This window comes from Lissotriton helveticus, chromosome 1_1 (genome assembly GCF_964261635.1).
Source record: "Lissotriton helveticus chromosome 1_1, aLisHel1.1, whole genome shotgun sequence".
Taxonomy (NCBI): domain Eukaryota; kingdom Metazoa; phylum Chordata; class Amphibia; order Caudata; family Salamandridae; genus Lissotriton; species Lissotriton helveticus.
In genome coordinates, this window is record NC_136057.1 from 1,917,724,168 (window position 1) to 1,917,749,220 (window position 25,053).

The following is a 25,053-nucleotide window of genomic DNA, read 5'->3' on the forward strand; positions in this document are numbered from 1 at the left end:
TGAGGGATCTGATTCTCTCGCTTTCTTCAAATCCTTCATTCCAAAGCTTCTCCATATGCCGGAGGGAACGCTTCTGAACATCCAAAGAGTGCACAGGCTTGGTCGTATATCCTTTTCAGCATCATCATCACAGAGACCTAGGGGAGTCGTTTTGTATTTCCTAGAGTACACGGACTTACTGAAGGTATTGGCGGCAGTTAAGTCTTCTCCAAAGATCTCTTGGTCCGGCTCTTCCTTATTTTTTGCCCAAGATTATGCTAAAGATACAGCAGCATGCCGTAAAGCCTTCCTAAACATGAGAGACGACCTACTCCAGCTGGGTGCCAGTTATGGCCTCTTCCATCCTTGCTTATTCAAAGTTACTTACAATAACAAGACGACAACGGATGAAGATCCAATTTGTTTGCAGAGTTTCATTAACTCATGTCACGCACCTACTATGGATACCTCTGATTCCTCATCCTCGTTCCATGGTTGAACTAGAGTCGCAATTTTAACTTTGATACTGCTTGTTGTTTTTGCTTCTTCATTCCAACTATCTTAGCAGTTGGTTTCTTTAGTTTGCATTGTTTACGCTTGTAGTTATGTAATTCCTTTTATTCGTTATTTCTTATTTCTATTCCCTGCTTACTATGGTTATTGTCGCTGTCTGTTCCGATTTCCTGTCCTAACTTGTTCTCTTTCCCACCTCTTCACATGTTACCAGTCCAAGTTCTTTATTGTCTTCCTGGCTTCAGTTTGGCCGACGTCGGATTTGCCGTCTGTCCCATGTAGTTCCACCCCCTCCTCCAGCTCTTTATGTTATCTTCCCCATGTAAGTATGTTTTTGTATTGTATCTTTCCCTGTCTTTCGTCATCATTCCCTTCCTTTTTCCTTCCCCAGGTATTTCGTATCCATCCGTTTTAGGTGTCATTGCTACTTCCTTTCTTTATATTCCTTTTTCTTACGAATTCTTCCTTTTCCTGCTCCATTGCACTATTTTTGTTGCTATTTCCCAATTTTTATTCTTGACTTCTTCATATAATTTTCACTTTCCCACTTCTCCACTTTTATATCCTATCTTAATCTTCTTATTCTTTTTGGTTTTTGCTATTGCTTTTGATTGTCAAGTGCTTTCTTCAGTCCCCCTCCTTAAAAGGTCATTTTCCTACTTTTTTTTTCTCTCTCATGATTACTGTACATATGCCATCTCTTATTTTTTCTATCCTTTATATATCCCTGAGCCGTTTTGTTTCACTTATGTTATCATTGTTCACTATACCTTATTGCTTTGTTCTCCCTGACCCATTATGCCGCTGAGATTAATCTCATGGAATGTTAGAGGGCTGAACTCTGCCATTAAAAGGCAGAGAGTTCTCTCTCATTTAGCTAAACTAAATGCTGATATAGTTTTCTTGCAGGAAACGCACCTTACAGAGAACGAATCTCTCAAGTTACAAAAAGATTGGGTAGGTGAAGTCTTCTATTCCAGTGGTGATGGTAAACGCAATGGAGTCATGATGTTATGTCATAAATTCTTGCGTTACCAGTTGATCTCTCAGGACTCAGATACGGAAGTCCGATGGCTCAATGTTAAGTTGATGTTGAAGGATGTTCCAGTCTCCTTTTTTGATGTACATGCCTCAACTGGAGGTGACTCTTCATTTTGGGTTTCACTGGCTCAGCAGGTTACTCTTCATATGGAGGACAACTTTATATTGGCGAGGGATTGTAATCAAGTTTCTGATCCCTTTATAGATCGCAACTCTAGAGTCTCATTTATCCCTAACAAGACCCATAAATCTTTCATCCATATGATAACACACCACAAACTTCTTGATGCATGGAGGCTCTGTAACCCGACCACCAGGGAATACACCTTTTACTCCCCAGTTCACCACTCTCAATCGCGACTTGATTACTTTTTCATTTCGCATAACATTTCACAATCGCTTATAACTGCTGATATAGGACCCATACTCTTAACAGATCACGCCCCTATTTCCATAGATTTAGATATCCTACCCAAAACCAACGCTCCAAGACGATGGCGCTTCAATAACGTCCTTCTTCTTGATTTGGCATTTTCCAATGCCTTCAAGACCTTTTGTGACGAATATTTTCTTATTAATCATACTGAGTTATTGCCATTTTCGGTTATTTGGGATGCTTTTAAAGCCTCAGCAAGGGATTTTTGTATAACATATGTGTCCAAAAAGCGCAACATTGCCCGTAAACGTACTCATTTGCTATTTCAAGACATTAAGAGCATTCTTTTTATACATCCAACTCAAAAGAGATTCTTGATGAATTTAAAAAATTGAAATTGCAATTCAATAAGGACTCTACTGATAACGCTTCATTGTACCTTCTAAAATCTAGCGCAAAATTTTATGGTGGTAGAAATAAAGCAGGCAAGCTTTTAGCCAACTATTTAAAAACTAAACACAACAAATTGAATATTGACTCAATTTATGACGATAACTCTGTTTTAACGTTAAAAGATAAAGACATTTTGAATGAATTTGCTGCTTTTTATGAGAAATTGTACTCATCTGAAACTAATCCCTCGGAAGATACACTTTCACACTTTTTGTTCAACTTTACATCCTCCCCAACACCTATCAGCTGAACTATCAAGTCTAGAAAGCGAAATTACACAATCAGAGTTATTAAATGCATTACGTCATCTCAAAAAAGACAAAGCACCTGGGCGGGATGGGTTCACAGTTGAATTTTTTCTTCATTTCTCTGATTTATTAATGACTAAACTACATCTTTTAATTGATTCCTTCCACGCTCTGGGGAAATCTGGGGGCTCTTTTTCAGATGCTCATATATGCCTTATCCCCAAGGAAGGGAAGAATCTTTAATACTGCAAGAATTTCTGACCCATATCCCTTGTTAATATCGATTATAAAATCTTTTTAAAAGCATTAGCTCTACGCTTAGATCCCTATCTTCCATGAGTACTAGGCAAAGAACAATCTGGCTTTGTGAAAGGACAAGTCATTCAGGATAATACTAGACTCTTCTTTGATATTCTCTCTAAAGCTCCCCATCTTAATCATTCTTTAGCAGCCATAGCCTTGGATGCTGAAAAGGCATTTGATAGAGTGGAGTGGCGCTATCTGTTTTATACCCTCAAATGGTTCGGCTTTGGTCCTAATTTTATTTTTTAAATTTCCCTTTTATATTCTAATCCTCGAGCTGCTGTCTTTGCCAATGGTCTTATGTCGCCCATTTTTAATCTCGGCAGAGGTGTACGTCAGGGCTGTCCCCTTTCCCCTTTTCTTTTTAATTTAGCCCTTGAACCTTTTCTTTCCAAAATTCGACAAAACTCACAAATTTCGGGATTCCGCATCCCTGCCACTCATGTTAAGCTAGCGGCGTACTTTTTATTTCGAACCAAAATGATTTGATTCCCACCTTTCTTGAAGAAGTTAATACGTTCTCTTTGATTTCGGGTTATAAGTTAAATAATGATAAGTGCGAGATCTTACCTTTAAAGATGTTTTTAAGTACACTAATTTTACCTGGAAATCTTCCTCTATTAAATATCTGGGCTTACATTTTGCACCAACTATCAAAGGAACAGTCACTTTATGTCTGAATAATTGACTTCTAAAAATCTCGGATCTCACCACCAAATGGCACCCCCTATATTTGTCCTGGTGGGGTCGGTTAAATACCATCAAAATGATGCTTTCACCCATTGTCTTATATACCATATCTAATATCCCAGTTCCTATATCCGCTAAACTTTTCAAAGCTATTAATTCAGTTTTATCATCCTTTTTATGGAATAAGAAGACGCCACGTATATCTATCTTCAAACTTGCTCGTCCCAAAGAAGAAGGAGGATTTAACTTTCCTCTCTTTTCAGTTTATCACAGGGCTTTTCAATTACGACAGGCTTCTTATTGGCTGCTTGACTCTATTGATGATTCTCCCTTATGGACTTCAGTTGAACTTTCCTTTATCTCTCCTTTTTCGTTTCAAGAGTATCTCTCTTTCTCTCGTAAACCCCAAGTTATTTTGACCCCACTTTTCAAATTCACCTTTAAACTCCTCAGTCCTCTTTATCCTGTAGCTCCTATTAATACAGCCTCTTTTCTAACCTCCACAATTTTACATAACACAGGTCTATTGATAAGGAACACGCCTTTTTACTGGATAACATGGAGACAACGTGGTTTGATGTGGGTATCCCAACTTTTTTCAAATGGAGAGTTTCTCTCTTTTTCTTCACTTAGTTAGCTGTATAATCTGCCCAATTCATTTCTCGACAAATATAATGCTCTCCGAACAACCGTTTTAGACGCATACTCACACCTCTCCACTAATGCTCAACCATCTCAACCCGTGCACGCTCATACAAATTTGTCCCTGCTTTTACACCTTCAACCCAAAGCATCAACTTGGTATACCTTTCTCCAATCCATTTCTACACTCAGAAATAAATCACCGATTGAAGAACGGTGGGAGAAGGATTTTGACGTTGATTGGTCTTTATCAGTTTGGGAGGCCATATGGACAAAACTTCGGAAAACCTTGAGATCCGCTAGCCTCACACAAACACTGTTTTATATTTATCACAGACTTTTCCTGTCCCCACAGACCCTACATAAAAGGTTTCCTGACACATTGAATATTTGTCTGACTCCCTGGGCGAAGCTGTGTTCAATGCTCGCCAGGGGATAGCTTTTTAAGGAGAGAAGATCTATTTTAAAAATCTTTTGTCCCTGTTTTTGTTGTTACTGCCTATTTGCACAGACGTTTTGTGTAGCACGGGGTCTGTCACAGAGAGGAGGGAGCTACTCTTCCGGTTTAGCAGTCCAGTAGCGGGGCGGTCTAGTTGCTCTAACGCTGGCCAATATAAATAGAACGCTGTCGCGCCCGCGCAGCGCTAACTCCCTGGGCGAAGCTGTGTTCAATGCTCGCCAGGGGATAGCTTTGTAAGGAGAGAAGATCTATTTTAAAAATCTTTTATCGCTGTTTTTATTGTTACTGCCTATTTGCACAGACCTTTTGTGTAGCACGGGGTCCGGCACAGAGGGGAGGGAGCTACTCTTCCGGTTTAGCGGTCCAGTAGCTGGGCGGTCTAATTGTTCTAGTTGCTCTGACGCTGGCCAATATAAATAGAACACTGTCGTGCCCGTGCAGTGCTAAATCCCTGGGCGAAGTTGTGTTCAATGCTCGCCAGGGGATAGCTTTGTAAGGAGAGAAGATCTATTTTAAAAATCTTTTAACGCTGTTTTTATTGTTACTGCCTATTTGCACAGACCTTTTGTGTAGCACGGGGTCCGACACAGAGGGGAAGGAGCTACTCTTACGGTTTAGCGGTCCAGTAGCGGGGCGGTCTAGTTGTTCTAGTTGCTCTGACGCTGGGCAATATAAATAGAATGCTGTCACGCCCGTCCACGCTCTGGACGGGTGCAGGGCCTGTACCCTTGGTCCGGTACCGCTTAGTGGTGTACGCTACTCAAGGGAGGATCTCCTCAACTTAGACCCTGGTAAGAATTTTGTACGCTGCTCTCAATTGTCCCCTGACATGAGATGCCATGCAAACAAGAGTTCTCTCTGTGGTAGCTGTCATATACACCTCTCGGCCATTTTGAACGTTCCCATTTCACAGAAATGTATACCTGAAACTAACAACCTGGCTGTTTTTGATAGGGATTCTCTAAAATGTATCCTGTTGAACACAAGATCTGTGGTTAAGCACAGTACAGACTGTGCACTAATACTTGAGGAATCCAAAGCTAAAGTGTTTTTTCTCACAGAGACATGGACCGATAACTCTTCCGGTCCAGACCTGGTCAAGGCTACTCCGCCTGGGTATCACTGCCTCACCCTTGATCGGGCTGTGAAGAAAGGGGGAGGATTTGCAATTATTTACCATGAATCGCTTACACTGACCTCGGTTCCTGTCTCTAATTTGAGCTGTGAGGCCTTAGCGTTTAATATTTACGCTGATACCGCAGAACTCTTAGGGGCATACTAGTATATCGCCCACCAGGATCTAAAAGTGGGTTTTTGGACTCGGTGGGGTCACTATTAGAAGAAGGAATGAGCTTAGAATCCTATTTCGTGTTGGGCGATTTTAATTTCTACTTTGAAGATTCTACTAATCCTGACACGATACGGTTAAAACAAATCATGGAGGCTGGAGGCCTCACACAATTGGTGGAGCCCTCCACGAATGAGAAAGGCCATACATTGGATGGTATTTTATCTATCAATAAGGACATATGTAATATTTCAGTTATCCCAATTCCGTGGTCAGATCACTGTGCTATCCAGTTCGAATTGAATAATTATTGGGCTCACCCTGATAGAGCGCGCGAGGCCACCCGACCAATAGTTTTCGCCGTTTCCGGCTTCAGGGCCCATATACTTTCAAACCACCATATACATCGATCGGGTGACTTCACGAGCTCTACCAAGTTGATGTGTGTGTGTTCCCTGCTAATAATTTTCAGTGCACCCGACTTACCATCCACCGATGCGGGTACCTAATGACCACAATGAATCAGGGAGCTAGCTGTAAAAGAAAGGCAGCAAAATGCAAACCCAAACAATATCATTCAAATACTGTTTAAATGACCACGGACAACTGGAAGTTTTAAAATGTTTATCTAAATTCAATATTTCCTTGCATGAGGTACAGTAAAATAAGGCAATCAATAACCAAGATAACGTAAATTATATAGGCATAAAGAAATAATGACAGGGTAATCATTCAAATGTAATATGAAATGCAGATGGAAAATACTATAAAATCTCAGAAATGTTTAAGCATGGACAGTTTATGCATGAATAACTATGGGAGGGCCTATAAAGAGTAACACGCTTCACTTAAGGTGAATGGGCCTTTGAACAATCTAGGCAATGAAGTTCTAGACCATATCATAAAATTACAGACTGCAATGCAAAATATAATTTCTAACCAGTGAGAAGACATAGGAACAAAACCTTATGGAAAACATGTAATTGACTTTCAATAGTTGCGGAAAGGCATGGAAAATATAACATATGCAATGATGAACTTTATTAAAGCAAAAGTCAGAAATTCAGAAGGTGCAAGATTTAAAGAGTTTTCAGCGCAATATTTACCTAGAAAGGTGTGGAAACCAAACCCTGGCCACGGGTTAGTTAAGGACAGGAAACCCTCAAGGAAGGATACCCCTCAAAGGACAGCAGGTGCAGAATGGACACCCAGGACAGGACAGGATACCCTCGGAATAGGAATCAGGACAGGACCCTCAGGACAGGACAGCAAACCCTCAGGACAGGACCCTCTTCAGGACAGGACCGGAACCCACAGTTCGGAAGCAACGCCTGCGCTCCACCCGTTCTGCAGCTATCGATCAAGACCCCGATTGGGTCAGCGAACTCCCAGCTAAGTGCTTGCCAGCACTTTAAGGTTCAGTAGAACCTCAGTCTATGGTCAAATTCGGACAGAGTGCTTCGCAGCGCTCTGTATCTTCAGTCACCTATTGAGTGCGTTGGGTCAGTGACAGGTCAGCTAAACCAGACAAGTCGGGCGGTTCACTAGGTGAACCCAGGGTAGATATACAGTTTGGGGTCAGTGTACCACCCCCCAATGTTGCAAAGTGTCAGAATCCTTCAATTTGGATTGGTCCTAAGGTAGGATTTGGGTAGCACACCAATCACGACATAGAGTTTCAAGCCTACATTTGCATAATAGGGTACCGCCTAACTAGATTGGGGTTCTCATGAGAACTGGTGCAGAAATACAATGGCAACTTTAACATTGTTGCTCTGTGAGCACATGTGATTGGTTCAGCCGAGTTTTCGGGTCGTTCTCAGGAGCATCTTGCTCATCACTGCCAACTGGCTGAGTTCCATCATTCAAGGTCTGCTCTGGCTTGGCAGGTCGCGCAGGCGCAGAAGGACCTCCAAAATGGTTCTCGGCACTGACAAACCCCATTCCCCGCGGTACATAAAAAGTAAGCGAAAAACAAATTAATACATAATAATGTCATTATGAAAATACATCACAGGATTTGTACTTTTGACTCATCATCAAGAAATAAAACTATTGCATTAAAATGTTAGCTACATTGACACAGTCACAAGAGCAGTGGCACGAGCAGTACCACATGATAACGTGAAAACAAAAATAGGGCTGGCTCTATTCAGCAAGGCTGAGCCAATATATTAAGCAACAAAGAAAATGCCAGTGCTGAAAACATTTATTCTATGGAAATATTAATCAACCACAAACAGAAGATTAATTCCAGAGAGGGTAATGCTGTTTTAGTTGCAATTTTATTTTATACAAAAAATTACCAATTTTAATGCAAATTTTACTATACATCAGAGAAGAAAAAAGGAAAGAAATCCAAAATGGACGGACACAATATATTACATTCAAGTGAGGAAATCACACATTCAAACATCCAATCATATCACATTCACCGCACATTCAGACGTGACTTTAGTACTCTAAATACAAAACAAAAGAAGGAAAGCGGTCTGCTGAAATTAAATAACAAATGAAAAACAATTTTTGGAAGGAAGTACAAGACCTCTACATTTACGTTTTCAAAACATTCATTTTAGCTTGAAACACATGGTTATTGTACTAAAAAATGATAAGGGGTTAACAAATCAACTCCTATACTGGAGAGCAGACCACGGAGATGTTAGGCCTACGCGTTTCGAATCTCCTTGAATTCAGCGGAGATTCTCATCAGGGCCTCAGGCGGCTAGAAAGATAAAAACAAAAACCATACAAATACCAGATTTAGTGAGCATAAATAATAGCAGTCAGGGTGAAACACTTGCACGAATGACAATCTTATTGTTATTATACAAGAGGCATACTCAGAGTCTCAAAACTTAGCGACCCACACTGGCAGGGGACATAGACACAACATGGATCCATCGTCCCGTAAAGTTGAGCTAAACTGGATTATATACATAGCCATTTCGGCTGACCTAGTGCACTTACCACAGATGGTACTGTACAGGGGCCTAAATTGGGACCCAAGGGCCAGGGGAGGGCTTCTCTAATGAAAAACCTGTGAATTTAAAGAAACAGCGTCTAAGGGGTTGGTGGCGCCAAGTTTATTAAATCCAGTGTCTGGCAGATTACGGTAGCCTTGACTTACCGTGCTAGAGAAATCAAAAAGCACCGGTGGTCATGGCTGGAGGGGTTTCCAGGAGAAACAATCTGGAATAAAATGAGCATAACTCATCATTGACCACCATCTAAACGAGGCTTATTACTGTCGTCAAAGAGCCCTTTACTCAGAAAAGGGGGGGGGGGGGAGAAAAAACCAGTTACCTTTTAGTGAGGAGAAAAGCTGGACCATATGTCGTCAGCCTTAGGGACCCGTGAAATTTTGCAGAGATCAGGGGACGTGGAAGCTTAGTCCTCCAACTCACGGACCTAAGAGGTTAAGGAAAACATTATTACTTCCAAAGGAACTGCAGTGCGGGGTCTAGTAGTTGTTTGGGACTAGACATCCGTCACCTGTAATTAAGGTGCCGTCACATCAGTTAGCTGGTAGTAGAGTCAGGAACACAAATGGTGTTTGGCGTGTCCTAGAAAGAAGAATAGTAACAGTAGGTGACTCATGGTCAGGGGCCAGACCCAGTATCAGGACACTAAGAGGTTCTAACGACGGCACTTACCACTTGAGGTTGAATCAGGATCCAAATGAAGTCGACGAGTCCCCGCGGCGGCCAAGCGAGTACTAATCACTTGCGCAGGCGTGTTAGCCCGCATGGATGCAGTGTTCTCGTTTTATACCCTGTGGAAGCAAGGTAGCCCGACATATTCGGCAACAGCGCATGCGCGGTAGTGGGACACTATCCGCGCGAAGGTAGTAGCCCGGCGTATTCGGCAACAGCGCATGAGCGGTAGTGGGGCACTATCCGCGGGAAGGTAGACACTACCTCATCGCGCTCGAGCGAGCATACAGCATATTAGCCTCAGGAGTCACAGGTTTGCTTAGATAAAAGCTGGACAGACCCATACTAGGATAGGATGTCCACCATATTCAGTATATTTACAGATCATAATTTAAACTGAAGCGCATTATCGGTCAAAACTGGCACTTGGTTAAGGGGTTGGATGCAACTTTGAAAGATCCAAGAAAGAGAATAGCGTTGCTAATCATCTGGTGCGGGCTCCAATGGACAGTGATTTCCAGGATCGAGAAAGACCCCCGAGGAGGTGATCTGAGTCTTCAGCTTTCCAAAAGGGAAGCCATGCTAATCGTTAAATTTGACACAGCTGTGTCAGGTCTTAACGAGCTCTCCGAAATCTTTAAACTCTAAAAAGTTTTAAACTTTAAGTTTAAATTATGATCTGTAAATATACTGAATATGGTGGACATCCTATCCTAGTATGGGTCTGTCCAGCTTTTATCTAAGCAAACCTGTGACTCCTGAGGCTAATTGTCGAGTCCTATGTATCTATGAATGCGTTTTGAGCCAGCATTTAGGTACACTCTATCCCGGCTCGTGAAATCACGTTGTGAGGTAGCATTGAGGTTTACTACAACTAAATGCTTCATCATTTTTTCATTTTTTAATTTTTCCTTGCATGCTGTAAAATAACTTCCCCTTCTTTGATATTCAGGCTTAGCATCTGGTAAGCCTGCTCGATGTAGAGAATGTGTGGCTATGAAAGTAATCAAAGGATCCACCCCCGAGCGGCGACTGTATGCTCGCTCGAGCGCGATGAGGTAGTGTCTACCTTCCCGCGGATAGTGCCCCACTACCGCTCATGCGCTGTTGCCGAATACGCCGGGCTACTACCTTCGCGCGGATAGTGTCCCACTACCGCGCATGCGCTGTTGCCGAATATGTCGGGCTACCTTGCTTCCACAGGGTATAAAACGAGAACACTGCATCCATGCGGGCTAACACGCCTGCGCAAGTGATTAGTACTCGCTTGGCCGCCGCGGGGACTCGTCGACTTCATTTGGATCCTGATTCAACCTCAAGTGGTAAGTGCCGTCGTTAGAACCTCTTAGTGTCCTGATACTGGGTCTGGCCCCTGACCATGAGTCACCTACTGTTACTATTCTTCTTTCTAGGACACGCCAAACACCATTTGTGTTCCTGACTCTACTACCAGCTAACTGATGTGACGGCACCTTAATTACAGGTGACGGATGTCTAGTCCCAAACAACTACTAGACCCCGCACTGCAGTTCCTTTGGAAGTAATAATGTTTTCCTTAACCTCTTAGGTCCGTGAGTTGGAGGACTAAGCTTCCACGTCCCCTGATCTCTGCAAAATTTCACGGGTCCCTAAGGCTGACGACATATGGTCCAGCTTTTCTCCTCACTAAAAGGTAACTGGTTTTTTCTCCCCCCCCCCCCCCCTTTTCTGAGTAAAGGGCTCTTTGACGACAGTAATAAGCCTCGTTTAGATGGTGGTCAATGATGAGTTATGCTCATTTTATTCCAGATTGTTTCTCCTGGAAACCCCTCCAGCCATGACCACCGGTGCTTTTTGATTTCTCTAGCACGGTAAGTCAAGGCTGCCGTAATCTGCCAGACACTGGATTTAATAAACTTGGCGCCACCAACCCCTTAGACGCTGTTTCTTTAAATTCACAGGTTTTTCATTAGAGAAGCCCTCCCCTGGCCCTTGGGTCCCAATTTAGGCCCCTGTACAGTACCATCTGTGGTAAGTGCACTAGGTCAGCCGAAATGGCTATGTATATAATCCAGTTTAGCTCAACTTTACGGGACGATGGATCCATGTTGTGTCTATGTCCCCTGCCAGTGTGGGTCGCTAAGTTTTGAGACTCTGAGTATGCCTCTTGTATAATAACAATAAGATTGTCATTCGTGCAAGTGTTTCACCCTGACTGCTATTATTTATGCTCACTAAATCTGGTATTTGTATGGTTTTTGTTTTTATCTTTCTAGCCGCCTGAGGCCCTGATGAGAATCTCCGCTGAATTCAAGGAGATTCGAAACGCGTAGGCCTAACATCTCCGTGGTCTGCTCTCCAGTATAGGAGTTGATTTGTTAACCCCTTATCATTTTTTAGTACAATAACCATGTGTTTCAAGCTAAAATGAATGTTTTGAAAACGTAAATGTAGAGGTCTTGTACTTCCTTCCAAAAATTGTTTTTCATTTGTTATTTAATTTCAGCAGACCGCTTTCCTTCTTTTGTTTTGTATTTAGAGTACTAAAGTCACGTCTGAATGTGCGGTGAATGTGATATGATTGGATGTTTGAATGTGTGATTTCCTCACTTGAATGTAATATATTGTGTCCGTCCATTTTGGATTTCTTTCCTTTTTTCTTCTCTGATGTATAGTAAAATTTGCATTAAAATTGGTAATTTTTTGTATAAAATAAAATTGCAACTAAAACAGCATTACCCTCTCTGGAATTAATCTTCTGTTTGTGGTTGATTAATATTTGCATAGAATAAATGTTTTCAGCACTGGCATTTTCTTTGTTGCTTAGTACCACATGATAAGCACAGCTATGAATTACGCATGCGCATAACTTTCCCTCCACTTCTGCAGACGCGTCAGGACACGTGAGTGTGGCTGACGCATGCGCAGTAACTAAATACAAGCGGCGGCCATTTTAGGTGACTTGGGTAAATTATTTTAGTAAAACACATGTGCAAGCTTCACTATCTATGTTCAAACTTAACATAAACGTTAGTAAAACATACATTTGTTACCTTATTACACATAAACGAGGTTCTTGACTTCGGCAAGCCGCAAAATATGCGAAGCTTTGCTTCATCAATCCCCTCTTTGATGATATTTACTATCATCACAAATTATAATGGAACCAGATGCCAACTTTCTTTCACACTTTATAAAGTTCTATTTCTTCCAGCAACCGTTCTAACTTTTCTCTCTCAGTTTTAGTAGGGTGAGAAGTCTTCACCTTTTTGTATATCTGATCATTCACTTCCTCTAATTCAATCTCATCCACACTTCGTTTCACTCCTCTTGCATTTACCTCGTGCTTTTTGGTGCGCTTGCGGCATTTACAGCATAAGAAAATGGAAAGTATAATAAGACCTATAATACCAATTGGCATCAGAATTTTGAACAATAAGCTTTTACCTATGCTAGCAAGCCAATGACCTACATTTGAGAGACCATCTACCAGTCTCTTCCAGGCACTATCAACCTCGAGTGGTTTGAGTTCCTTTGCCAAATTAGTAATGTTTTTCACATATCTTTTGATCTGTACACTTTTATCCGGAATATAAGTGCAACAATGTTGCGCCTTCAACATCCGGCAGACTCCGCCCTCTTTCGCTAATAAGGTGTCAAGAGCAAATCGATTCTGCAAAACCATTGATCTGATCGCAACCATTTCAGTATTGACCAGCAGAAATCCATGAGCTGTTTCAGTAGACAGTACATCTACTATAGTAGACAATTTGCAAATTCTGTGAGTGTTCAGAACCACTCCCACTCCAGGTATCAGTGCACTGAAAATACTACCCATAATTTCACCTATACTTTCTCTTTTACTACGCACTAAGCCATTAGTATCTTCATTGCTTCCAGCTTTCCCATTCACATGGTATATTTTCGGGAAGACAATGCCAAAATAGCAGCTTCCATACCAGTGATCCGGCAATTTGAAATAAGCCTTGTCCCCACAAATATAATAAATTCCAGGAAACACAGGCTCTGACCCATTTTTGAAACCCCAACCTCCAATTACCTTGTAATTATGTTCGCATTCACTGGAACCAATGAAAACATTATTATAATAGCTAGTCTTCTCGCGGTGAAGACATAGCTTGCCTTTCTTTTCAAAATTCAGCAACAGAGCAGGACCCGCTCCACCAGATGAGGTGCCTTCCATGTTCTCTGCCCACTTTGGCTTTTTCTGACTTTCGTCATTAGCCTTCTTTTGAATTTTAATTCTTCTTTTCTCTGCCATGTTCAGGAACATCTTTTCCTGCTCACGCAAAGAACAAGTCAAGTTATCTCTGTGTGCGTCTGCTATGTCAATGTTACCTATAGTCAGAAAGTAGTCTCCCATATATCTTATGGTGTCACTTTTGGTATGTACAGGATTCAAGTTCCCACGTATAGGAAGTTCAGAAAAGATCACGTCATTGTTAGAGTAATAATACTGTAACGGTCCCCTTTTGTAAAATAAACTAGCTAAAATGCTACAGGAGATTCCATATGTCAATGGCAGGTGATGGTATGTCACGCCTTCAGCCACAGAAGTAGGTAGCTTCATGCAGACATAGCAATCTTCAATTTCCTTAGTCTCTACATAGTGTATTAATAAGTTTGCGAAAACATTTAAGTGTGTCTTGTTCTTAACTCCATGATAATGTAGTCCTCCCTCATCTGATGCTTCTAAGTTCTGTTTTGTTTGTCTCAGGGCTCTTTCATGTCGTGCTACACTCTGTGTTGTTAGCTCCTCACTGTCAGTATTTACAACTTCAGTAGGGACAATGTTAGTATCTTTACTTACAGCAAAGGGAATGAAAATTGTTAATCCTATCCAGATAACTATCAGTACTACTACACTACATATACACACCTTGCAACACGTCTTAAAACGGCTGCAACTAGGTCTACCATTCACTGTTGAATCAGACATTTTGGCTCAGAAGGAGTTTCTCGAACCCCTCTTTTTGGCTTTACACAACTAGCTTACTTTGTGCAAATTCACGGTGGTTCGTCTTCTTCTTCAGCTGAGTACTCAGGGACGGGCTCTCCGTCGCTCACGTCAGTTATATCAAGATCTTCAAGTTCTTCCAAAACCAGTGTCCATTCAGGAGACTTGTACTTTTTGTTTTGTCTTTTTATTCGTTCACTCCTTCTTTTGGAAGAGTCTTCTTCTTGCTCTGCTATCCGAGCACTTCTTCTTGCTTCTGCACGTTTTTCTTCCACTGTCTTTATCCTTAGTCTCAATCTTTTTACAAACCTAGGCTCAAGGTTGTTTCTTTTCTTTAGTCTCTTAGTCGGTACTTGGACTTCACTTTCTTCTCTTATTCTCTTGTTCTCTTTATCTTGTGGTAATTCTTCTCCACTTTCTTCTTCTATTTCCCCTATCTGGCTAGTTCCAGGGCTAGCATCAAATTCTTCTGCCTGGTTGCTAATCTGGCCTTGTTCAGGAATATTTTGTTTTTGGCTTTCGATTGTCTTTGTTTCTGTTTCTGTTTCCTGAACCCGTTCTTCTAACCCTCTCTGATCCTGTTCAAGCACTTCGATCTCTTGATTTTCTTCTGCTCGAACTATCACTCTATTTCTAGTCTCTCCTTTATCTGCATCAGGTGTTAGCGGTGGTGTATCGAACACCTGCTCTGTCCCTGTCTGACCTTCTCCTTCCTCAGTTTTGATGTGAATCTCAAGCGGCTGAGGTTCTTCGCCTGTGCCTTGCTTTTCCTGACTAGTCCACTCTCTACCTTCACTAAGTCGCTCTCTTGTTCTGATAGGATCTTCGGTCAGATCAATCATCGGTATCCATTCTTCTGGCCATATGCTTGGCAGCTCGTCTTCAGCTACTCCTGGCTCAGTTTCCTGGACCCCTTCAGCAGGCTGGATTCTTGGCAGTTCGTAGTCAACTACTCCTGGGCCAACGTCTGCTGTTCCTGCAACCGGACTGGTGCTGGGCTGCTCGTTGTCAGTTGCTTCTGGTCTGGCTCCTTCAGGGTCCTCTGCTGGTTGCCCTTCTTCTTCAAATCCTCTGTCTGGTAATACCTTCTGGGTGTGTCCAGCGTGGATCCACTGGGGAACACCTGCGACTTTCACTGCAGTGGTTGTTACCAGGATTACTTGGCGTTTCTTTCCCCATCTTGGTGCCAGACAGCTTGATCGAGTGTGCTTCTTTATTTTGACCCAATCTCCTGGAACCAAGCTGTGGAGAGGAGTCGTTGGATTGAGGATGCCGTCGTCTCCAATCTGGCGAGAGATAGAACGCACTTGATCACCCAATCTTCTGCAGTATTCAAGCACCAAATCATCAGTAATATTCAACAGTTTGCTTCCTGGCACCCATGCTTGTCTCATCACTCTTCCCATAATGATTTCATGGGGACTTAGGCCTGTCTTGCGGTCAGGAACACTTCTCAGTCCCATCAGGACCAGGGGCAGGGCCTTCACCCAGGTCATGCCAGTAGCATTTGTCAGCTTTGCTAGTCTGTTTTTGATAGTTCCATTTACTTGTTCCACTATTCCAGAAGCCTCTGGGTGGTATGCACAATGCAATTTTTGCCTTATTCCGAAGGCCTTGCATAATTCAGCCAGTATCTCATTCTGGAAATGTCCACCCTTATCTGATTCAATAATGTATGGTATGCCGAATCTAGGTATCAGTTCTTTTAGTAAACACTTCGCTACTGTCAGTGCGTCACTTTTGGGAGTAGGGTAAGCTTCTACCCATTTTGAAAATACACAAACAATGACAAGGACATATCGCTTTCCTTCACAACGGGGCATGGTGATGAAATCAATCTGTATTTTTATAAAGGGACCCCCTGATCTCCCAATCTTGCTCAGTTCAACCATTGTCCTCTTGCCTGGGTTCATCTGTTGACATGACAGGCACCTCTGGCAGAGGGACTCTGCTACCTTCCTGAACTTTTTACTGTACCAAGTCTGTTGAAATACCAGAATCATGGCATCCCTACCAATGTGTGATCCTTCGTGTATTAATCTTGCCATTGCGCCAAGCAAGTGTCGGGGTAACACAGGCATACCAGTTGGGCCCAAAATCACACCATCCACACGCCTCGGTCTACACCCATCCTCCTTCCATTTCTCTCTTTCTTGCCAAGGAGCCGATTCCTGCCACTCTCTCACTTCATCCCATGTAGGCACTTCTTCAAACACCTGAAGCTGGCAGCTGGTTCCTGGCCCCCCTCGTTTTGGATTTACAATATACCGATCTTTGGCACACCATTGGGCCACTCGATCAGCATAATCGTTTCCCAGTGATACTTTGTCCATGCTCTTTTTATGAGCAGCACATTTTACCACTGCCAGTTCTTTGGGCAACTGGATGGCCTCTAAAAGGTCATGAACAACCTTTGCATTCCGAATGGGAGTACCTGAGGAAGTCATGAATTCCCTCTGCAGCCACAATTGGCCAAAGTCATGCACAACTCCATAACAGTACTGACTGTCAGTATACACTGTTATGCGTAAGTCCTTCCCAATTTTGCAAGCTTTTATCATAGCTATTAATTCGGCTACTTGTGCAGACTTGATGTTATATAGGTAACCTGCTTCTTCAATTTTTGTGAAAGAGACTACTGCATAAGCAGCACTCAAGCCTCCGAGTTCATGTCTTAGACAGGAACCATCCACAAATAGTTCTTTATCATGTTCAGGCAATGGCACTTCTTTTATGTCTGGGCGTGGTTTAGTACTGAACTCTGTCAGGTCAATACAATCATGTTCATCATCATCCCCACCTTCTATTTCCAAGGGGTCGGGGAGTAAAGTGGCAGGGTTCAGAATACCGCACCTAACAATGCTTACATTTGCTGCACCCACAAGAATCCTCTCGTATTTAGTCAGCCGACTAGGGGTGAGATACTGTGTTTTAGTTCTGGTCAATAGAATTACCACTCCATGTGAAACATACACGGTCACAGGATGTCCCATGACAATGGACTCACTCTGTTCCAAACTTGCGCAGGTAGCAGCTACTGCTTTCAGACAGCCTGGTAACCCAGCAGCTACTGGGTCCAAAGTGGCAGAGAAATAGGCCACAGGCCTTCTGGTCGTGCCATGTTCTTGAGTCAGGACTGACAATGCACAATTATCGCGAGTGTCACAGAATAGGGCAAACTCTTTGGAATAATCTGGCATTCCCAACGCAGGGGCTGTACACAGACAGTTTTTCAGTCTTGTGAAAGCCATTAGGCTTTCATCGTCCCACTCTACAACATCTGGCATTCCTCTCGTGGTCATTTTTATCAAGGGCCTGGCTAAGGCTGCAAATCCCAGAATCCACTGCCTGCAGTACCCTAATACACCCAGGAACATTCTGACATCTTTTTGAGTACGGGGCAACTGCATCTTTTGAATTATTCTCACTCTCTCTGATGTGACTTTTCTGACACCCTTTTCTATTTGGTGTCCCAGATATTTCACTGATTTCGCACAGAACTGTAGTTTGTCAGGGGCCACTTTATGCCCTTTCTCACACAGATGATTTAAGAGGGCAATGGTGTCAACTACACAGTCCCTATGACTTTTAGACGCCAGTAGAAGGTCGTCTATGTATTGCACTAACACAGAGTTCCCAGGTAAGATCAAAGTCTCTAGACATTTTTTCAAGATCTGATTAAAGATAGAGGGGCTCTCTGTATACCCTTGAGGGACCCGGTTCCAACAATACACGTGACCTTCGAAGGCAAATGAGAAAAGAAATTTGCTGTCGGGGTGCAGGGGTATCGAAAAGAATGCATGACATAAATCAATCACAGTGAACCATTCAGCATCCCAAGGAATCTGGTACAATATCACTGCAGGGTTCGGGACAATAGGGCAGCAAGGAACTACAATGTTGTTAACCTTTCTCAGGTCCTGCACTACCCTATACTTGCCACTAGGCTTTTTGATGCCCATAATCGGTGAGTTGCATGGGCTGCTCATCACTTCCTGTATGATGTCTCCTTCTAATAATTTTTGTATTTCCAGAGTGACACCTGCTTTCACTTCAGCATTCATTCGGTAGGGCCTAGTGTTAGGATATACTGCATTGTCCTTGATGGCTATCTGTATGGGGTCCACATCTTTCATCAACCCCACATCTTTTCCAGTGAAATCCCACACCTCTGGCTTTACGGCTTCCTGAAGTTCTTGGGGCAAGTCCTGCAGGGTCAATCTTTTAATTTCTGAGTCAGGTCTAAGTAACAATAATTTATAAATGCCATCTTCATCTGGGGTCTGTATTTCAACACCTTTTGGTGTGCAAAAGATGGTACAGTTCATTTTGCACAGCAAATCACGACCCAGTAGATTCACTGGACTGGTGTCACAGACGACAAATCTATGCATCTGTTTAAAATTTCCAATTGAAATCTCCATTGGTTCGGTAACAGGAGTACTAATCAATTGATTAGATACACCCACTACTTGGATATTTTCTCCCGAGAGGGGTAGGTTTGGAACGTCCACTGTTCTTACAGTAGAACGGGTAGCGCCAGTGTCCAACAGAAAGGTGACATCATTTCCGTCAACCTTTCCTTCAATATATGGTCCAGACTGGTCTACCGGCAAGGAAGCGCCAAGTACGCACTCCTCGTCCTCCCCTCTCAGGCCCCGTCAGTCCTGATCATTACAAAGGAAGGTATCATTTAGCAGATACTGCGAAGTTGCTGTATTTCTGTTCTCCCCGCTTTCCCAAACCTCTATCTCTTCATCTTCTGCCTGTCTTCCCCTGTATACCTGCTTGGGTGCTCGAGGCACCTGGACTGTTTTTACCTGGGGTTGAGTCTTTCTTGGTCTTTCTTTCTGCGTCTGTGGAGTTAAATCAGGAGTTTTTTCATTAGCATCTACTAATTGGGGACACTCGTTTCGCCAGTGTCCAATTTCGCCGCACTGATGGCAGGGAAATTTCTTCATAGCCTCTTCCCTGCTAAATTTGGGCCGGGGCTTTCCTCCACCCCCTCCCCCAGGACTTTTGTTCTCAGCATTCTTAACCATGTTACTCAATTGTTTTTCCTGCTGTTCTGCGAGCTTCACCTGAGCCCACATCACCTTTTCCTTAAGGGCCTTTTTCTTCTCTGCCATCTCGTCCTCGCAGTACTTAGCGTACCGCAGGACCTCATCCATTTTCTTAGTATGCCAACAGATTTTATTATCTTTTATCCACTGACAAATTTCAGGTCTTAAACCATTTACAAACCTGTAAATAAAGTGCGTCATGTCCTTCAAATCGATGTTATCAATACCACTGTATGTTTTAAATACCTGCAATAACCTCTCATAGAAGGAGTGCACTGTCTCGTCCCTTTCCTGAGTTGTTCTATCTATTTTTGTCCAATCAGTTTCTTTTGCGGGCACCTTTTCTTTCAAATGCTGAATTACCTGCTCATATTTTCGCATGACATCCTTTGATGGCTCCCCAGTTTCCTTGTTTCTGGGATACTCCTCACTGGGCCAGTCTATGGCTATTTTACACTGGGTCCATAAATCTACTGGAACCAAAATGTCGAAAAACCCATCCAGGTCTTTCCACAGACATTTCTGTACCTTCACGAACCTCTCCACCTGCCTGTACCAGTCAACTGGTTTCTCTCGTAATTTTGGAAAATCGTTCGTGAAGGACACAATATCCTGCCTAGACCAGGGGACATGCACATATTTCCCTCCTGGAACTTCGCGCATGGGGCATAACTGCTCAGGTTTTTCTACCTCCCTTAAAGCAAACTCAGGAGTCACTTGTCGGGAGCGAACCTCTTCCCTCTTTTTCGCCCACCTGCTTCTCCATCTTTCCACATCTCCCCATTTCTGCAGTACCCCCATTAATTCTTTAATCTGCAACTTCTTCCCTGCCACATTCAGGTGTTCTATATCTTTTTCTGAGAAGTCTGCTCTGTACGGTTTCTGTAAGGGCTTGGATTTTGAGATATCTACCCCCATACTAACTGCTGTTTCGGTCAGTTTTTCGTGGAGCACTCTGGTGTTCCTTGTAAAGCTTTTACATATGAACGACAATTCTTCTTCAGAGTAGGTATTCAATCGATCCAACCCCACATTTCCTGCCATTAATTCTTCTATTTCGACCCTCAGCTTGTAGAGGTCTAAAGGTTTTGTTTGCGGAGTCTGTTTCTCTAATTCACGACTCCAACTCTCAATTTCATCCGGAGTTACCAGAGAGACATTCCTAGTACCTGTTGCTGTCTCTAATTTAATTTCTTTTGTATTAAAAGGGTTATGCCTCTGCTGTATTCCCTTTCCAGTCTGTTTGTTTGGTAATTCCAAGAACGCAACTTCAGACTCGCACTCACTGGACTGATCATCTATGATGATCGGTTCCTGTCTCGGGGTTGCCATGACTGGGTTCATAACTGGAGTAATCGGATTTCCCTGACCATTTCCGTATAACGGGACCACCGGTCCAATAGTTACTGGAATAGTCAATGCCTCAGGACTGGTATTTAACTGGGAAATTTTCTGAATTATTTCTGTCCTTTGTCTAGCTAGAGCCTCTTGCTCCTTTTCCACTAGTACCCTTCTTAAAGTTGTGTCATGTAATATCTGTGGGGTCAACGGAGGAGTAAAACTCGGGGCAGTAGGATGCGTTTCACTTGGTCCTCCCCCATAATTTGGTTTCGGGAATAAAGTTCCAGTATTAAAGGACCTGCGCTCTTCCCCATATGGAGGTTGAACAAAAGGCAGTCCTGAATTCGATGGTTTCTCTTCGTTTTCATACAAGGGTCTGGGAAAAAAGATTTTCGTACGTGAATATTTTTCTTCCTGGCTCGCGGGCACTTTGGGATATATATCCCTTGTTTCCGTCGGTTCGGGTTTTTCAGGATAGGGCAATACTTGACCACCCCCACCCAGTCCCAGGGACCTGTCTTCTTCCTTTAGGAAGTGGCGTCGAGGAACATCTCCTACACTGGAAGGTCGGGTTCCCTCATTGTAAGGTGGCGGACTTCTGGTACAGATGTCATCTATTAGTTCATCATCTGATTCCCCCAGGGCCCCCCAATGCTTACATTTTTCAGTACTTTTCTCACCCGCTCCAATGTTATGACATGCCGGCATCATGGGAAACAGACCCTCAACAATCATGCTCTGCCTCCACTGTTTCATCCTTTTGTCCCTGGACTCCTGTTTCTGCCTGGGGTACCACTTGGTCAAACCCTTGTCCATTCGGGGTCTTTCTCTTTCAAAAGCCTCAATCTCCCATTCCTCTAATGCCTCATACTGCGTTAGTCTCGGTCTGGGATGCAATTCGTTCATCCGAGTCCTTAAATTAAATAGGATCCTACCATTGAAAGTACCATCTAACGGAAAAGCCAATACTCCGTCATCTTTTGTGTATTTCACCCAATTCTCCAACCACACACAGGTATTGTACCCTCGGTCAAACATCATGAATGAGGCAGGAGTATTAGGTGGTGGGACAAGAACACCTTCCCTAGATTTAATCGGTTTGTCCGTTTTAAAATAATTTTTCACCTTACTTATAAGTGACATTTTTCTCTTTGTTCCGTACATAATATCGTATCTATTAGTCTTCCACTGATCCCTTTCAAACCCTAGGTGCCTTGGATCAGGTCGAGTTCCTGTAGTCTGCGAGTGCCACATACGACTTCTGCGCTAAACTTTGTTTACAAACTACCTCCAATCAGAACGCGCTTCAGAAATTCGTGCAACCAATGGGTGCGCGACACTAAATAAGCTCCGCTAATGGGTGCGCGGCCCCTTCGTGAGACAGTTCCCACGCTCCGGCGCTCACCCCTCCTTTACAATTCCAGCTCCGCTACCCGCCCGCTGCTTCTACCAATCCCAGCGCGGCACAGAGTGACGTCAGAGGCGCTTCGCGACTGACTCCCTCCCTTCACAAGGTAACGGAAACTTTCTTTCTTTTAAAGTGCTCAGTGCTTGGTTATTTTACAACAAATACACATTCGCCACAGTGCTCAAGTGTCTAGACAGAGAAAGAATTGTTTTACTGCAAGTAAACTACTTCCATTTACTTTTCACTCGCTGCGGGCAGATCTCTTCCGCCTACCCTTCACTCTAGCATCGGTGAACCTGTTATTCCCCTAAACTCATCCACTTCTTTCCGGGATATATTCCGAGTTTAAGGTTTCTCAGCGGACCCCTCTGCTTTCACGCTAGCTCCGAGGAACCTGCTACTCTTCCGATGTGACCCTTACTAGGTTACGCCACTATGGGAATTTTGCCAATGAACCCCGTTACTGTCATTTATTCACACATGTATTCAGAAAACCCTAGTTAGTGCTTCCCGGTTATCTTAACCTGCACCTAACTTTCCTCGAACCTGTGACCTCAGGACAATGGATTCTATTCACCACTTGCCCTTTCAATTCCCCGGGGAGTTCGGACAACATGAAACTAAACGATTGACAAATGCATGGATTAGTACATATAACAATATAAGAACAAGAATAATAAAATGCAAAAATTCATGAGTTTCAGCAGCGTATTCACAAGAGAATGATCAGGTCTCTTAGAACAGCCGCTCTTCTAGCAGCATCAATATAATAGCAGCTTCCGACTCAACTAGTCCAACTAATCCCTGCCTTACTCTCAACTAGTCCCTAACCATCCTCTAGCTACCAGAAAAACTGATAGAGCGCGCGAGGCCACCCGACCAATAGTTTTCGCCGTTTCCGGCTTCAGGGCCCATATACTTTCAAACCACCATATACATCGATCGGGTGACTTCACGAGCTCTACCAAGTTGATGTGTGTGTGTTCCCTGCTAATAATTTTCAGTGCACCCGACTTACCATCCACCGATGCGGGTACCTAATGACCACAATGAATCAGGGAGCTAGCTGTAAAAGAAAGGCAGCAAAATGCAAACCCAAACAATATCATTCAAATACTGTTTAAATGACCACGGACAACTGGAAGTTTTAAAATGTTTATCTAAATTCAATATTTCCTTGCATGAGGTACAGTAAAATAAGGCAATCAATAACCAAGATAACGTAAATTATATAGGCATAAAGAAATAATGACAGGGTAATCATTCAAATGTAATATGAAATGCAGATGGAAAATACTATAAAATCTCAGAAATGTTTAAGCATGGACAGTTTATGCATGAATAACTATGGGAGGGCCTATAAAGAGTAACACGCTTCACTTAAGGTGAATGGGCCTTTGAACAATCTAGGCAATGAAGTTCTAGACCATATCATAAAATTACAGACTGCAATGCAAAATATAATTTCTAACCAGTGAGAAGACATAGGAACAAAACCTTATGGAAAACATGTAATTGACTTTCAATAGTTGCGGAAAGGCATGGAAAATATAACATATGCAATGATGAACTTTATTAAAGCAAAAGTCAGAAATTCAGAAGGTGCAAGATTTAAAGAGTTTTCAGCGCAATATTTACCTAGAAAGGTGTGGAAACCAAACCCTGGCCACGGGTTAGTTAAGGACAGGAAACCCTCAAGGAAGGATACCCCTCAAAGGACAGCAGGTGCAGAATGGACACCCAGGACAGGACAGGATACCCTCGGAATAGGAATCAGGACAGGACCCTCAGGACAGGACAGCAAACCCTCAGGACAGGACCCTCTTCAGGACAGGACCGGAACCCACAGTTCGGAAGCAACGCCTGCGCTCCACCCGTTCTGCAGCTATCGATCAAGACCCCGATTGGGTCAGCGAACTCCCAGCTAAGTGCTTGCCAGCACTTTAAGGTTCAGTAGAACCTCAGTCTATGGTCAAATTCGGACAGAGTGCTTCGCAGCGCTCTGTATCTTCAGTCACCTATTGAGTGCGTTGGGTCAGTGACAGGTCAGCTAAACCAGACAAGTCGGGCGGTTCACTAGGTGAACCCAGGGTAGATATACAGTTTGGGGTCAGTGTACCACCCCCCAATGGTGCAAAGTGTCAGAATCCTTCAATTTGGATTGGTCCTAAGGTAGGATTTGGGTAGCACACCAATCACGACATAGAGTTTCAAGCCTACATTTGCATAATAGGGTACCGCCTAACTAGATTGGGGTTCTCATGAGAACTGGTGCAGAAATACAATGGCAACTTTAACATTGTTGCTCTGTGAGCACATGTGATTGGTTCAGCCGAGTTTTCGGGTCGTTCTCAGGAGCATCTTGCTCATCACTGCCAACTGGCTGAGTTCCATCATTCAAGGTCTGCTCTGGCTTGGCAGGTCGCGCAGGCGCAGAAGGACCTCCAAAATGGTTCTCGGCACTGACAAACCCCATTCCCCGCGGTACATAAAAAGTAAGCGAAAAACAAATTAATACATAATAATGTCATTATGAAAATACATCACAGGATTTGTACTTTTGACTCATCATCAAGAAATAAAACTATTGCATTAAAATGTTAGCTACATTGACACAGTCACAAGAGCAGTGGCA